General features: G+C 35.9%; 1 protein-coding gene and 1 long non-coding RNA gene across 7 annotated transcripts in view; one reads left to right on the forward strand and one right to left on the reverse strand.

Annotated features, from left to right (window-relative positions):
- The window catches only part of DNM3 (dynamin 3), a 459,598-nt gene that overhangs the window by 213,108 nt on the left and 231,178 nt on the right, over positions 1-15,312 (forward strand). The gene's annotated exons all lie outside the window — the stretch shown is intronic.
- On the reverse strand, positions 5,330-14,839 carry LOC105070334 (uncharacterized). 2 transcript variants are annotated; one of them, XR_012501380.1, is made up of 3 exons: positions 8,978-14,793; positions 7,315-7,428; positions 5,330-5,778 (listed from the first exon to the last, which is right to left on the reverse strand). It is a non-coding gene; the product is annotated as an uncharacterized LOC105070334 (long non-coding RNA). The 2 variants fall into 2 exon arrangements; XR_006725466.2 differs by lacking the exon at positions 5,330-5,778 and having other exon boundaries at positions 5,876-7,428; positions 8,978-14,839.

A 15,312-nucleotide genomic window follows, 5' to 3' on the forward strand; every position in this document is an offset into this window, starting at 1 on the left:
GGGAATTCAGATCCCAGTCCTTCAGTGAGACTTTTCCATACTGCCTCCCGTCCAGCCTGTGGGTTAGAGATGATGATAACCGAAAATGTGATTTCCTCTCCAAGCTGGCAGAGGCAGTAGCATAAATAACCTGTGTAACAGTTTTAACCTAGAGTTGGCATGATGGTAATAGTAAGTCCCCAGCATTTTTCCTGCTTTCTCCCCATCGTTAATGGATCTATCCACCCTACCCTTAAATTTGAGATGGATTCATGAGCACCCTCAAGCAACTATGGACTGCACTTTTTGAACCATTATTCAACATTGCAATAATAATAGTTATAATGTTACTGAGAGAAGATCTTAATAGAAAGATTTCCCCCTGTGTCCCAAACAGTGTTATTTTCATGTATTATCTTCAGCGAATCTGTATAATACAGTGTGGTTATGGTAAACATAATTAATCTACTTGACTGTATGTTATCTTCTAGTACTACTCTCAAATTGGGGTTTCTGCAACTTGAAAAGAAATAGACCATTTTTTACAGGATTAGATAGTTTCTAACGAATGAGCAATGGAATTTGCCCAAACCTGGCTGTCCTTCTCAGTCATACTCCAGTACCCTAGACTCTGAAATTCCCTACACAGTGACCCAGAATGCATTTCTGGGGGTTACATAGACCTCTTCCTGGGTTAAATCCCAAGGGCTTTCTGTCATTGTGCATACCCCAAGTCAGAGAGGCGTTGTTTATGGGGATGAGGGCAGAGCTTGGACACGCAGGCTTGTGTGTCCACATAGATCCCCTGGGATCTTAGATGGGTGATACTTAGCTCTTTTGATTTCTATCAAAATAATAACATAGGGATATTTGTAGTACTTACCTTTACCAAGAATTTGAGGAAGCAATACCGTAATTCAAACAACCTCAAACAGAATATCAGATAACCCTCTGCACAGCAGTCTTTAACCAGTGGACACCCCACTTGGGGGTGTCATTGGCAGTACTATCCTTGTGCTAGTACGTTTCCTTCTGTCTGTCTGTCTCTTCCCGTTCCCATCTCTCCCCTCAGTGCTGTCAGTCTGGATCGCCCCAGACTCAATGTGTTTCCTCATTCTGTTGTGTACATCCACTCAGCTCTTCTCAGCGTCTAGTCCTGCTTCACTGCAGGCTCACCTTGTATATCCAAATTAGTCTGAATGCTCAGCCAGAGCAAATGTACTTCCAGTTAACAAGACGCTCCCTAGTTCTACAGTAATTGTGGTTGTGAAAAGTATCTCTGCTGTTCACTCTACCTGCTTAAGCTCATGAAGGCCAGCTGTCAGTCTGGATGATAGTCTTGATGATGATCATCATCATAATGGTTAACATTTATTGAGGGTTTATAGTTTACCAGGCACTGAACTAAGTCAGTACTTTATGTTCTCCATTTTAGAAATGAAGATGGAGACTCAGAATGAGTAATTTAGCCAGCTGCTAAGTGTCAGTGCTGTGCTATTAATCATCTGAACATATCCCAGCAAAGATTTTCTGAGCACCTGTTATGTACCAGAACTATCCTAGACATTAAGGATAAAATGGTTAGCAAGGTACCTGCCTGCTTATGAAGGATATTTCCCAATAAAGAAAACATAAACAATCAAGAACACCTGTAAGATTCAGATTACAAACTATGAAGAAAATAAATCCAGTGATGTGTTTGACTTCAGGAGTGTCTGGGTTGGGAATCACAGCGAGGGTGTCGGGGGGGCATTACATTGAACAGTCCGAGAAGGCTCCTGTTAATGCCTAAGGCAAGATTGAGCCTGATGAATTTAAGAAACTGAGTTTAGGCCGTTGTGACTGGAACAAAGAAAAGGACTCAATAAAGATTAAGGATTTTGATCCTAAGAACAACGAGAAGCCTTTTAAGTTTTTTAAGCTGGAGTGTCACGTAATAAGATTTGAAATTTTTACAGATCCTTTTGATTGCCTTATAGAGAATGGATTGGAGGAGGACAAAACTGGATTGGGGAGTTGTTAGAAAGCTATTGCTGTGGTATCTGTAGCTTGGTCTGGGGTGGGTTGAGGGAATTTGATAGAAATGGATGAATTTAAGAGATTTTTTTTTCAAAAGGTGAAATTTGACATAACTCATCTGTAAGCTTCTTGAGACTATGAGCCATTGTCTCGTTCCATGTTCTATCACCAGCAGACATGGTGCTGATAAGTGGCGCTAAGTAACTTTTGGTTGAGTGAAGATGTGATTAAGCAAATAAATAGGTAAATTCGGTGTAATAATTCATCATGTCCTGGTATCTCAAGTGCTAAGCCAAATTATTGAATTACAGGGTAAAATTACCATTAGAGATAGATTGTCTTAAAATTTTCTTAATTTTCATCATTGAAGATTAATGGATTCTTTTTTTTCCCCCTCCGATTATATGGCTTCCTGGATTGAAGATAGTTTAAGTAGAAGATAAATTCCCCAATGTCATTTTCATACATGGTAAATGTATTTTGCACAGTTATTGGGAGGCACTTAGGAAAAGGCAAGGCATTGGAATAAAATAGAAACTATCATTTCAAAAGGATTTTGGATTTAGATAGTTTACATTAATACCTTAAAGTCAGAGTTGGAAAAAAAAAAAAGAAATGATGGCTTTTATTTAAAATATTCCAAAATAAAAAATTTTAAAGAATAGCATGTTTTGTTTCAAGGAGAAAAGAGGCTTCTTTTTCTTAATAGCAATGAGAAATGTGTAAGTGATCATTTAAAATCTCTGAAAAACAGAGGACTGCTAGTTTATGTATAATAATAGCATACAGCCAATATTTGTTTCGTTTCTATAGTCCAACACGAAGATTAAAATCATAATGGACTACTCCTAGGAAAGTAGGGTGATTTAACAGAAGCGTTTCCAGTGGAAATGTACTAACCTTACAGTATTGAAGAAAATCCAAAATCTGCATTGAAATAAGGACATTCTTTGGACTCTTAAAAAATTACAGGCCTCATTTTTGTGGGTTGAAGTGTTTGGATAGCTTGATAAGGAGATTATATAATTCCCTTATAGGGATATTTACTTAGTATTGTTTTTATTATGTGGCTGCAACAGATGATAAATGTAACTTCGGTAATAGGAAACAAAATGACAGCTACATCCCAGGATGGCCAAAGTTGTGAGACTGAGAAGTTATAGAAATCTTCAACTCTGTCCATTTTCACTCATACTCTCAAGATTCTGTTTCCTGGGATGAGGTCACGATTGACCCTGTGAACACTAGTCACAATCCTCGCTGAGTTGTTTAGTTAGCCAAAACTTAGATTTTTTTAATTAAAAAAAAGTCCCAATAAATATTAAACTTTAAAACATTTATATTACTTAAAATTCTTCATGATGATAGTTGTGCATGTGTTTTTTCATGTGCATAAGCTATCTTATGCTTTTTAATGTGGGATTAGTTTCATATAAACACTTCCACATTCTGGCATCATCCAAAGATTTATAATTTAGAAAAATAGATGATATTATTCAAAAAACCATAATGGTAAATGCTACTTCAAATTTATTAAAAATACTTATATACTCAAACCTACTCCCTCGTAAGTATTATTTGTTGTACTCAAAAGTTTGTACTGGAAGAAAAATATTATGCTTTATACTACCTTTTCCTAGAAGAGTAAAATTTTAAAATGTTCCTCATTTAATGAACTTAAATACATACACACACACACACACGCATGCACAATTTATAAAACATTCTTTCAAGCTAAGTAAAAAAAAAAAAAAAAAAGTACCAATATGTTAACCTCATGTTTTAAGAGACGATTATTTGAAACGTTATCCTGGAGTCCCTTTGGAATCTGGTGAAATGGGACAGTCTCCTTTATGTTCTGACCCAGCTATTGTGTCATTCAGAGAGCTCTAAGTCACTGCCTTGGCAGTGCCTTGTAGGGTCCCATAGAATGATCTCTATGGGGACTCCTGTCAGTGGCATCTGCTACAGGTTATATAAAGCATTTAAAATGGGGTGATACTATGTAAATATTCTGTGAGGCATTTTTTGTATTGCCTTCCTGTTTATATTTTACATTTTGTGAACTCTTGTTTACTACTTTATTTACTAGTCATGGGACTGTTATTTAAGGTAAAAAAACCTTCATTGCACAATTTATTTTGCAGTAGCACATTTTAAGAGATGATGTATTTCCTTATGCCAGATTGTTAAATGCAAGAATTTAGCCTGGATCATATTTTTACTAATTAGCTTTGCCCAATCTCTGTTTTTGTTGTTGTTGCTTTTAAGGAACTATGTGTCAGGTTTGGTAAAATATCACAAAATTGTTGAAATTTTGAACCTCGTGGGGTTTTTAGCCTTAAAACGAAATCTTTCATTTTAAAAATGAAATATCTGAATAAAAATAGTTTGCTGTAGTCCAAAATATACACTTGAAATGTTTTGCTAGATTAAAAAAACAAAAATTTGGGGTAGTCTTGTGCAACATTTTTTGCAGTTTGACCAGAATCTTTCTAAGAAAGATGAAAATTAATTTTAGATACCAAACTTAAAACATTTTTGTGAGTCAACTCAAAGTTGACAAATTATTAATTTTACCTATTAAAATCAAAGGTGGGGAGCCACCTTTTACCCTTGAGTGTTTAAAATATTCATTCAGATATTCAAATATTACACAAGCCAATCCTGATGATTTCACTCCAGTTCACAGTGTATGACTTGAAGTTTTGACATTTCCTCAAAAGATATGGCAAAATATACACTGCGTATGCATTAATCCCTTTCTTTACTCTTTTTGAAAATAATTGAACTGCCAGAACATCTCAAGAGTTTGAAAGTTTACAGTGAGTTGGGAGCATGTGTATTGGCCTCGTAAATTCCACCTTAGAACTGTAGTTCCTTCTTAATTAAACAATGGCAGTAATAAATTCATGTACATCATGACACTTTGAAATACCAAAGCTTCAGTTTCAGCTTTCTATATATCAAAAGAAGAGAAACAGCTATTTTAATACAGTTGAAAAGTGTGTTGGAAATGAATACTCCTTACTATGTTTTACCCAGACCCAAACAGTCAGAGTTTGTTAACTCAAAATACACGATTCCCTGGAATATTATCCCTTTGCTGTTTTTCTTTTATCCCTCTCTCTTAAAAAAATCATGCTACAGAAAACTGAACTTAGTTTTTGGAGTAGAATTATCAGAATCACTTATTCTTTGTCAGGCATCAGGCTGATGTCATCTTGTTCTATGCATTACAGGGTGCTGCGAAGCTGTGTACAGTGAATGTGTACAAGGGTAGTAATTTACTGACAACAATTAGGAAAAGAGAACTATAGAAAGCACAGGAACCGTTTCAGAAATGGGTTTTATTATATTTCATAAGCACCACTCACTTTACTTTTGGTGGGTTTCAATATTTGAATCAAAAGAAAATAATAATAATATAATAATAATAATAATAATATAATAATAATAATAATAATAATAATAATAATAATAATAATAATAATAATAATAATACATACGAATTAAGAAACCGACAGATTAAAACCCCAGGCCCCCGCGCCCCTCATTTTGGTTGTAGCTCTTGGTGTAGATGCTATGGTGTGAGGGCTTTCTTTCAATGGCTGGTTGTCATTCAGGCTGGGTTGTCATGTGACTGCCTGTCTGTGCCTGCTGTACAGGTGAGCGGATGTTCTGCACAGCAAGTGTAGACAGGCAGACACATGACAACTCCGTCCAGCCAGGCCCTTGGTTCCTTCGGGTTTCCTTTGCTCATGGGCAGATACAATCATTCTGTTTTCCAGATTTGGTGGTTTTGGAGGGTCAGGGGAAAGGGAGAAAAAACACACAATAGAATTAAACATTAAAACGTTATGGAGCTAAAAACAAGTTAGACTTTTGACTTTATTCAGAAAGTACACTTATACATTTGTTTCAAATGTGCTAACATGGATGATTGACATAACAGAAAACTCACATTGAAATTTTAAGGAAAAAACAACAACAAAAAAGACTAAACACAAGGTTTATTCTTAAATCCAATTCATATTACTCCTGGCCCACATGCAGTCAGAGTTCAGAGTAATTGAACCAGATGTTTTTCCTCTTCACAAAAGCTCTGCATATTTTAAAACTGAAGTTAAAGATAAAGACTATGTTTATACATGTCTCTTATAGGAGATAAGTACCATAACCTTGCCCATGAAAAAGAAACTTGTCATTTACATGGAAAGGGCAGCCATTTTCCAAATAATTAATGAGCCTAATGTATTTGACAACTCAACCAGCCGACTTTGGTATCTGATGCTTTGATAGTGGGATTTTACAATTAGATGCATTTTTTCAATATTTTATTAAACAGTAGGAACTTATTGACATTTCTCATATTCCTCTTAATGCAAAGTATTTTTTAGTATGGATGTGAAAACCAAATAAAAAGCAGTTGTGAGCTTAAGTTCTCCCTCTCTTAATTAACTATAAGGTTGTGCCATGAATCAAAAGAGGTATAAACTAAAAAGTTGTTACCCACAGTGATGCTCATAATGTGTTTTGGATGTTGTCAGTGCAATACAGTTACAAAATAGTACCTTAAACACAGAAAAGGAAACTTCATTTCATATACAAAATGTAAAACCAGACCCTTTGGAAAATTTCCTTAGAGTTCATATAAGAATTCATATAAGGAAGAGTTAATAGTGTTAAAGATACAGTTAGAAAATTTAATTCTGGTGAGTCGAGAATAATTCTACTGATTATTTTAATATAAATGATCAATTCATATCCATAGAGGTATTTAACAAATTCCCCTTCTCTTAAAAAAAAAATTTGGATAGTTGAAATTCCAAAAAGTGGAATTTCTTAAAAAACAAAACAAAACCTTTATGTTCCAAGGAGTGTGTACTTAAGGGTTTTTTTCAAGGAAGTGTAAGGAAAACATAGTTTATTTCCCTTTAATTGTAAAAGTCTGAGAAAATAGCAAATAGTAAGTTTATGGAGAGCAAAAAAGTTTTTAGAGACTGAAAAAAGTGAGTTTTTTACACATCTGAACTTCTATGAAGTAATTAGTTATGATACAATTTTAACAGAGTTGATAAGAGCAATTTTCCATTTATTTAATTTCAAAAAAAAAGTGTCTGATTCTGTTTCTAGTCATCACTTCTGAGTAGAGGACTGTTTTTTTCTTGACAGAATCAAAAACATCAGTAGACTTGGCTAATATTTAAGTAATTACAAGGCCAGATTATGCAAAGACAGATACCTTAAGAAACTATTTTGTTATTGTCGCTGCATTCAGTGCAACAGAAAATATTTATGGAGTGATTCACTTACAAAGAGTATTTTGGTGGAAATTTAAAATTACTGTAATTCTGTATAGCTTTCCCCTCTCTCTCCCATAAATAATTTGATCCAGTTAACTCTGCATAAAGGAATGATGTGTGCAACCTGAAAAAATAGAAAGAAATATTTGTGAGTTCATGTTGTCCTTTAATATGAAACAGTTCTATTAAAACAAGATACTCCAATTTATTTGAGCCTCAAAAGCCATAACTGTTTTTCAGAGGGAAAAATCTTGCTGAAAAATGATTTTATTCTACTCATAAGATTCAGAACAATTTATGTTTCTAATAGACTTTTTAAACGTAATTATAATGAGTATGTGGCATATGAACACTTCATAGTTACGCTGAACCTGCCCGTAAGCTTTTTAAAAAGATAGAAGGTGGAAAAAACATTTAGGGCTTTTTCTTACCTTCCAAATTATACAGAGAATATTAATTATCACTTAAAATACTAGCTAAAATATGAGAGCTATTTACATTATTATCATACTATGTAATTTTTAATACAGTCATTATACCTTATTTCTTTTTTATATTTTATTTATAATCTTAAGAAAGAAATGCAACAAAGTGAATCATCTTCTACAATAAAATTAAACCAAAGCAACTCCAGGAAACTGGCTGTCACAATAAGTCAGGAAATTCAAAATTAAGATTTAATTATTTTCCTTAATTTACTTCATTATCTCTATATATTAAAACTGATAAAAATTCTTAATAAGAGACTTTCAAAAAATAGGTAAATATTTCTATCTACATAATTTGTAGCACACCAAGGTTTATAAGGTAGGAGAAACCAAGTAAGAAAGTAGAGTCTTTACTCAGGAATTTCCTGTCTTCTCTTAGGTTAAAGCCTGACCTTCTAGTTATTTTAAGCTGAAAGTTATGAGTGATGGTCTCTTAGTTATTATTTAGACATTATTGAGATGGTGGGATAGTCTTTTTAGAGAAGAGGAAAATGTTTTTTTTTTTTTTAAGAGCAAATCTCTTGTAGATTTGCTTTTCTTTAGTCAAGATGTATGCTGGATGAGGGAACTTGTTGCATTACCAAGTTGTATTTTCCTTTTATTTCCTATAGCAGCTTTAAGACTTCAACTGGGGGAAAAAAGGAGGGGGGAGGGGGATTTCTTCATTAGGAGTTTTGTGCCTAAACTCTTTCCCATAGAGTGAAAAACTTGGGTGGTCTGTAGGGCAAGAGGCGAGGGCAGATGGTATATTTTCGTTTTTGAAAAATATAAACACATTATCTGGGCCAAAAGCTCAAATGCCAGGCAGGAAGGATATTAAACCTATTGACTAATTGCAAGAAAGTGATCAGTGTGAAATTTTTCCCTCTTGTAAATAAACTTTCTTTGGTTTTGAGATCTATGGCTTAAAAAGGCGGAGTTGGGTTTAAAATGTAAATATATTGTTTTATATTGGTCCTTTTCCAATTAAGAAATGATGGTGTTGAAGGGAAGGCTCTGAATTTCTTTCTCTTTGATAACGGAAAGCATTCTCCTTTTAACTCAGTACCTAGTCTAATTTATCAATCACATCCACTAAAATGAAAAACAACTACTAAGTTTCTATGAAGTCCAGTTTGGACAGGCCTTTCAAACAAGCTTCTCTTTCTGAAGATGTACAATATTCAGTTTTAATACTTCACTTACCATCATATCCAGGGGTAGTTTTAGTTGAAGATGTTCACTGTTGGTTAGTTTCCTCTGGAATAGATCCCATGATCCCTAAAATATTTGTATATCTCCTTATAAAGTAATATCAAAATAAAATTAAACATTATTTTAATTACCCTGGAAATAGATAAGATTATTTTACGATATGTGTGTGTACATGTCGGTGTATGTACCAGCGTATAAACTGTCATCCTCCCTTCAGTCAGCAGAGGTTTATCAAGTAAGCTTTTACTTTTGATTTTTAATTTAGTTTAAAAATAAGTACTATTCCTTCCCATTTGTTAAAAGTTTGCATCAAAAATGGATTGTCAGCAGAGCTCCGCGAAGCACGTGCAGGGGCTCCTCAGTTACCCCTTTGCAAATTAATTCGTACGTTCCTACTCCTGTACTTACGCCAAGGACACCCTCCGGTCCCCTCTGTCTCCAGACTAAAAGTCATCTTGATGGAGAAAATCGGTGAGGAACCAGTGGTAGTTTCTTTGAAACAAAAAGGCCATTTAATATGAAGAAAGATATTTAAATTAAATATACATGAAATGAAAGCAAGATAGGAAATCCAGTCATTTCTATGGAGTGAAAAAAAAAACCCCAAACCCCCCCAAATTTGAGAAACCTTAATATTGCCAAAATACCTTATAGCTATCTTCTTTAGTGACTGTATCAATTACTAAAAATATATTTTTTGAAAAAATAAGCTCCTATAAAATACATCTAATAGATTTTGTTTCAGTTTTTCTATGTAAAAGAAACATAGGAAACAGATTTTTTTAAAAATCTCACTTGTTCTGTTAAAAATAATTAATATGGAAGCCTTCGAGATATAATAGAAAAAATAAAGGATGACATTATTGTATCATCTAAGTGGAGAAAATAGCAAAAACAAATCCTTGCTCTTTATATTTTAACTAAAGCTGTAAATAAGAGAAAAAAATGTATGTTCTTTGTACCAGTTTTGGAATGATCACAGAGGGGTGATTTTTAAAATAAGTTGTTGTGACAAAAGATAACTTGGGGAACCTTTGGTAATAAAATGTTTTGCCAAAGAGAACTTGGAACAATTTTTGAATTGCTGCAAAAAGTATGATTTAGAAAAGACTTTGTTTAGGAACCACTGTAACTGTGAAGAATTTAAAGGAGGACAAAAGAGATTACATTCACTTTTCACAAAAGCCTAAAGAACAGATGTTTTCATTACATAGAATTGTTTGGGGGTAGATATAAATGAAGGTTGAGGCAGTAGCATTTTTCCAGAACTTTCTTTAAGGGACCCACCTCTTAAGTTCAGCATGGATCATATTGCAACCCAGACTTTCTCTATTCTCTCTATTGGGATTTCATTCAGCTTGAGGGTTTCCTCCCTCCTACCTTCCTCCCCCTCTCCCACCATCCTTCACCCCCAGGACAGCTGGAAACTGACCAAAGAAAACTTTGCTTTCGTTTACAAATTCCTTTTTTATCAGTGGGTTTGTAGACAAAGTACCTTATCATCTTAAGAGCTCAGAGAAATAGAAGCATTGTAAAACATAGGCGTGGGGGCTCAGCTGACCAGCAGTTATCAACTATTCTTAGATTTAAAAAAAAAAGAAAAGTAATACAGAGATGTATATTGGGATATCTGAAGATAGAGATTTCTATTCCCTGATTTAATTGGTTGCTGACTCTGTAAGTTCTAGGTTTGTGCTCTTTTCTGGACCGGTCCCATCTGCATTGTCTGGTAGGCAAAAACTTGGCAGCCTCTTCTTTTATTGTTAGCTACTATTATTCCCGATATTTATATTGCATAAGTAAATTATAAGAAAAGCCGTATTCATATAACATGTTAAAAATAGGAAGTATTCTTTACTTTGGGGCAAAATTAATTCAATCCTGGGATGTGAAATGTTATACTATAGTCCTCATTCAAGTAAGTTTTTAGGTCTCTGGATTATTAATTTCAACAATTCAAAACTGTCCTCATTAAATTATTCTCGTGTGGGAGTCTTTTCATACTTCATTTCAAAGTGGGAAAACCTTTTAACTTCAGGAAATACTTATAACTCTTTGGAAATCCAGTACCATCTAGTCAGTCGCTATGTACCACACACTGTTGCTCTTGTAAAATTAAATGCAGAGCACTCGGTCCCACGGCTGCCTCAGTTTCTCTCGCATGTGAACACAAACCACCGGCTCCCCACCGCGGCTCTCCTGGTCCCAGCCCAGGTGAGCAGTCAAGAAGGCCTTACCCACAGGTCTTCCCTTGAGCAGTCCTTTCTCGGCAGTGTCCCCGAGGGCTTCTTGGTCCCTAGTGTGCAAAACCTGTGAAGAAAAACACTGGGTATGAGATTCGAAAAAGGAGCGAACAAACTTCTTCTCCTTGGAAACAGCGACTGGTGTCCCCGGCCGTCCGTGGCGTTGTTGTCCCTTGCCCAGTCTAACCAATGTGCAGACTACTGTACAACGGCATTGTCCTGAACAGGTAGTCTGAACACTGGGGCGACGGAGCAGGATCTCCAGAAGCTTCCATCTATGTACTTAAAATCCTCTCCCGGTCTTTGGGAAAAGCCTCCCTTCCTGCACCAGGGGTTGCATTCGGCTTCCCCCCCTGAATTCTGCTGCCCCGACTGAGACTCAAGGGCTGTGATTTCCAGTCTTGACGTGGCACATTTGCTGCAGACTGGGGAACTGGCAATGAATTTAGGACCAGGAAAAGGGGGAGGGCTGGGCTGGAGAGTCCATATATGGGATGATGTCACCCTGGGGAGGTTTGGGTATGCGCTGTGCCGCTGGAGAGACCGCTAGAATCGCCTGCTCTCAGACATGGGTCTGTGCATAAAATGGTACCAGATGTTTTAGTGTAATGTTAAGCAGTCATTTCATCTTCAGGCCAGATTTTTTTCCTCAACTGGGCAGGAAGTGGGCCCCAGTATGGAAAAGCTGTAAAAAAAAAAAAAAAAAAAAAAAAAAGTCGAGATGTACAGTTCTGCTGTGGCCGACTGAAAGTGCGTTCGTGGAGAAGTACAAATTTGCTGTCCGAGCCAGGCTAGAAAAGTAATTTGAAGATAGAGGATAGATTAAAAAAAACAAAAGTAAACAGAAAGTTGAACACTGGAAGCCAGGGCTCATTTGGAAACCGTTTTGAGCTTTCCTGTGGTACTTTATTTTCTGGTATTTCACTCGTCAGAAAGGGCAGATAAGTTCATTTTCTCTCTCTCTCTCTCTCTCTCTCTCTCTCTCTCTCTCTCTCTCTCTCTCTTTCTCCCTCTCTCTTTCTCCCTCTCTCTTTCTCCCTCCTCCTCCTCCTCCTGTCTGTTGGATCTGTCAGCGGCTTGCAGGCTGCTCTAGACTTGAACAGTAATTATAGCAACTTCCTGAAAGTGAAGCCCCCATGAAAAGTCTGGAGAAATGCTCTTTGTCATGGCCTCTCCATGAGTAATTAGTTCCACATGTGGCCTTCCCCGTTTCCCTCGGAGATTCTGGCTGCCTCTCCGAACGCTGTGCTATAGCTTGACCTAAAGAAACTTAAAAGTTTTGATTTCAAGCCTCCACTATGAAATAATGACGCCGGTCGCCTAACAGATTGCCTCTGGTAGATCCAAGCTAGGTACAGCACTGTTTTTCACTGGTAATTCCTGATTCTGTGTTAATACTTTTGTTTTGTTTTAACGGTATTCTACTGCTTCGTTTTATCACTGGTTTAACTAAATCTGTTGAAATTTGCCAAGTACTGCCTGACCAAAGTTTATAACATAGCAGCCCACTGGCATCCACTTTTCTTCTCTTGTTGCTGTTTTCAATTACATATACCGCTGAATATTCTGAGCGTGCAGCTCTCTGACTTTCCCTCCATAGTGTTGTGATTAAAGTTCGAGTTGCCTCCAACAAGAGCTTGATTAATTGCCCTTCCAGAGATCAACATGTGAGAAAATTCCTAGGTAGCTTCCAAATTTGATTTGAGTAGCCAAACTAAGGAACTTAGCTTTCTTTGAAGACTTACAGCCAAAGCAATTCATTTCTACTGGCCTTCTGCAGTACTTTGAGAAGCAGAAAAATCTTTTTTGAAAACGTTGGGTTGAATATTTCAGAAGCCTTCAAGTGAGAACTGTCTAAAAGCATTCACTTTTCATTAAATGTCTTCTCTTGAATTACTGTACCGTTAAAGGGTTCAAAAGTTATTGCAAGCCCTGCTCACCTTGGGAGGAAGATTGAATAAGATTAAAAAAAAAAAAGAATTGTCTAGCAGTTTAGGATGGAACAAAGAGATTAGCAGTAAGGTACATCATTCCCAGAGGGATTTAAATCATCAGTGGAAATTCGGAGGGATTACTTTGTATCACTGAGCTTCTGCTCCCATAATTGTGTCTTCAGGGCCTATTCCACAGTGGTTGGGCAAGCTCGGTGTGCCTCAGCTCCTTCTTTCCCTGTCACTGCTTCATATGATTACATAATCCTGGAAATATGCAAGTGTGGCTACATACCATCTAATTGTCTTATGACATGTGACTACCAATTCCGTTCTTGTTGAGTGTCTATATGTTTATTCACAAATCATCATAGACGCACCAAGAGCCAGTGGGACAATAGTCAGCCAGGAACCCAGCATTCCAGGCGTGGGCCTGTTTCTGCCACAGAGTGAAAGCCATTCTTCTGCCATCTTCTATTTACATCGATGAAACATGCCTTGGGAGTTCTGTGTGAGGCAGATGAATGGTGGTTCTGATCAGACTGCTCCATGATTTCATCTTAGTTCACACATCTATACTTTTTGTCAAATATGGGAGAGATCTCTTTCTCAAAAAGGGGTTTTTGTGACATTTTTTTCAAGGAACTCAATTTTATACTTATCTGTACTGCTTTTGAAGCATTTTAAGTGATTTTCTACAGAAACAACTATAAAGGTTGTGTTCCCCTTAGCATATATGCCCATCTCATTGGGCTTCTAATTAAGTAAAGTGTTTTAGAATTTTCTTTCTTCCAAATGGTTCAATAAACATTTATTCTTGCCTACTCATGTGCTAGTCACAATGCCAGAGACTGGCAGTAAGATGAAAAAGATAAGATTCCTGCCTTCAAAGAGCTCACACTTCTAATGTTAGGAATGCAGATCTGTGATTAAGTTCAATCTAAAAAGTCTGCCATGGCTTTATGGAAAGCCCTTGGCATTCTCTTGGAAATAGCCTGAGGACGTCCTATGTCTGGAAAGTTATCAGTTAAATATCTAAAATGTGATAGGCTCTAAAAAGCAAAGTTAGACATGACAGAGACTTGCCTTTGAGAACTAATGTTATTTACTTTGGTTATTTCAAAAGGTATTGAACAAAGGGATTGTTGGGATCAATGGATGTTTTGAGGTGACTACAAAATTTGCTCTTTTTAAAAATGTCATGGAGAGGGAAGACTATTTCAGTTGATTACCATTCCCGATCTTGGCAAATTTATAAAACTTTAGAAATTCTCAAATTGGAACCAGAACCAAGGCTTGTTTCTATGTACTTATAAAGAAACACCATCACTAGTGTTTGCAGTTAGAGTATTTTGTGACATCCAGGTATGCACACTTCAGATAGTATTTCTATAGCTTTAATTTTATTTGTTACAGGATTAGTGCAGGACATTATAAAAGTTCAAATAATAGAAAGTATGTGAAAAAAAAAGTTAATTATCTTTCCCTCCAACCTTCTAACCCTCTCTGCTCTTTCAAATTAATGGTAAAAGTTTGGAGTGATTCCTTTTACCACCTTCTCAGTGGTCATTTTTATAGCTTCTTTATAGATTATAAAACCCTTTCACGTACAATGTATCCGTTCCTTATAGTAGCCTTGTGGGGTGGATATTACCATCATTCCCATTTTATTGATGATGAAATTGAGGTTCAGAGAGGTTAAACATATTACTTTGTGGCATTACAGTAAGTGGCAGAACTTAACTTTTTTCTAACTCAAAAAAACATGTTGTCAGCCCACCTAGATACATAGTTCCCCCTACTGAATTTGTATGGCGCTTATATTTCCTGTTAATAATCTGTCTGTTACCTGCTGCCTTCTTTTAGTTTTGTACTGAAATGTTATTATTATTTCACATATTCAGATTTTTTTCCCACAAACAGAGTATGTTAATTGAAGGCAGCAATGGTATCTTTATACTTTGTTTTAACTAGCCTAAAGGAGGCCATTCAGTAAACTATCAAAAGAATGAGTAAAAGCTGCATAGTATGCATGTGGTTTCTGATCAAACTTTTATCATGACAATAATTCAAGAATTAAAACTGTCTTTTTTAAAAATCTTAAATGGAAAACATAGTGCAGTTTTAACATATATATGCACATACATATAAA

The sequence above is a fragment of the Camelus bactrianus genome, chromosome 21 (genome assembly GCF_048773025.1).
Source record: "Camelus bactrianus isolate YW-2024 breed Bactrian camel chromosome 21, ASM4877302v1, whole genome shotgun sequence".
Lineage (NCBI taxonomy): Eukaryota > Metazoa > Chordata > Mammalia > Artiodactyla > Camelidae > Camelus > Camelus bactrianus.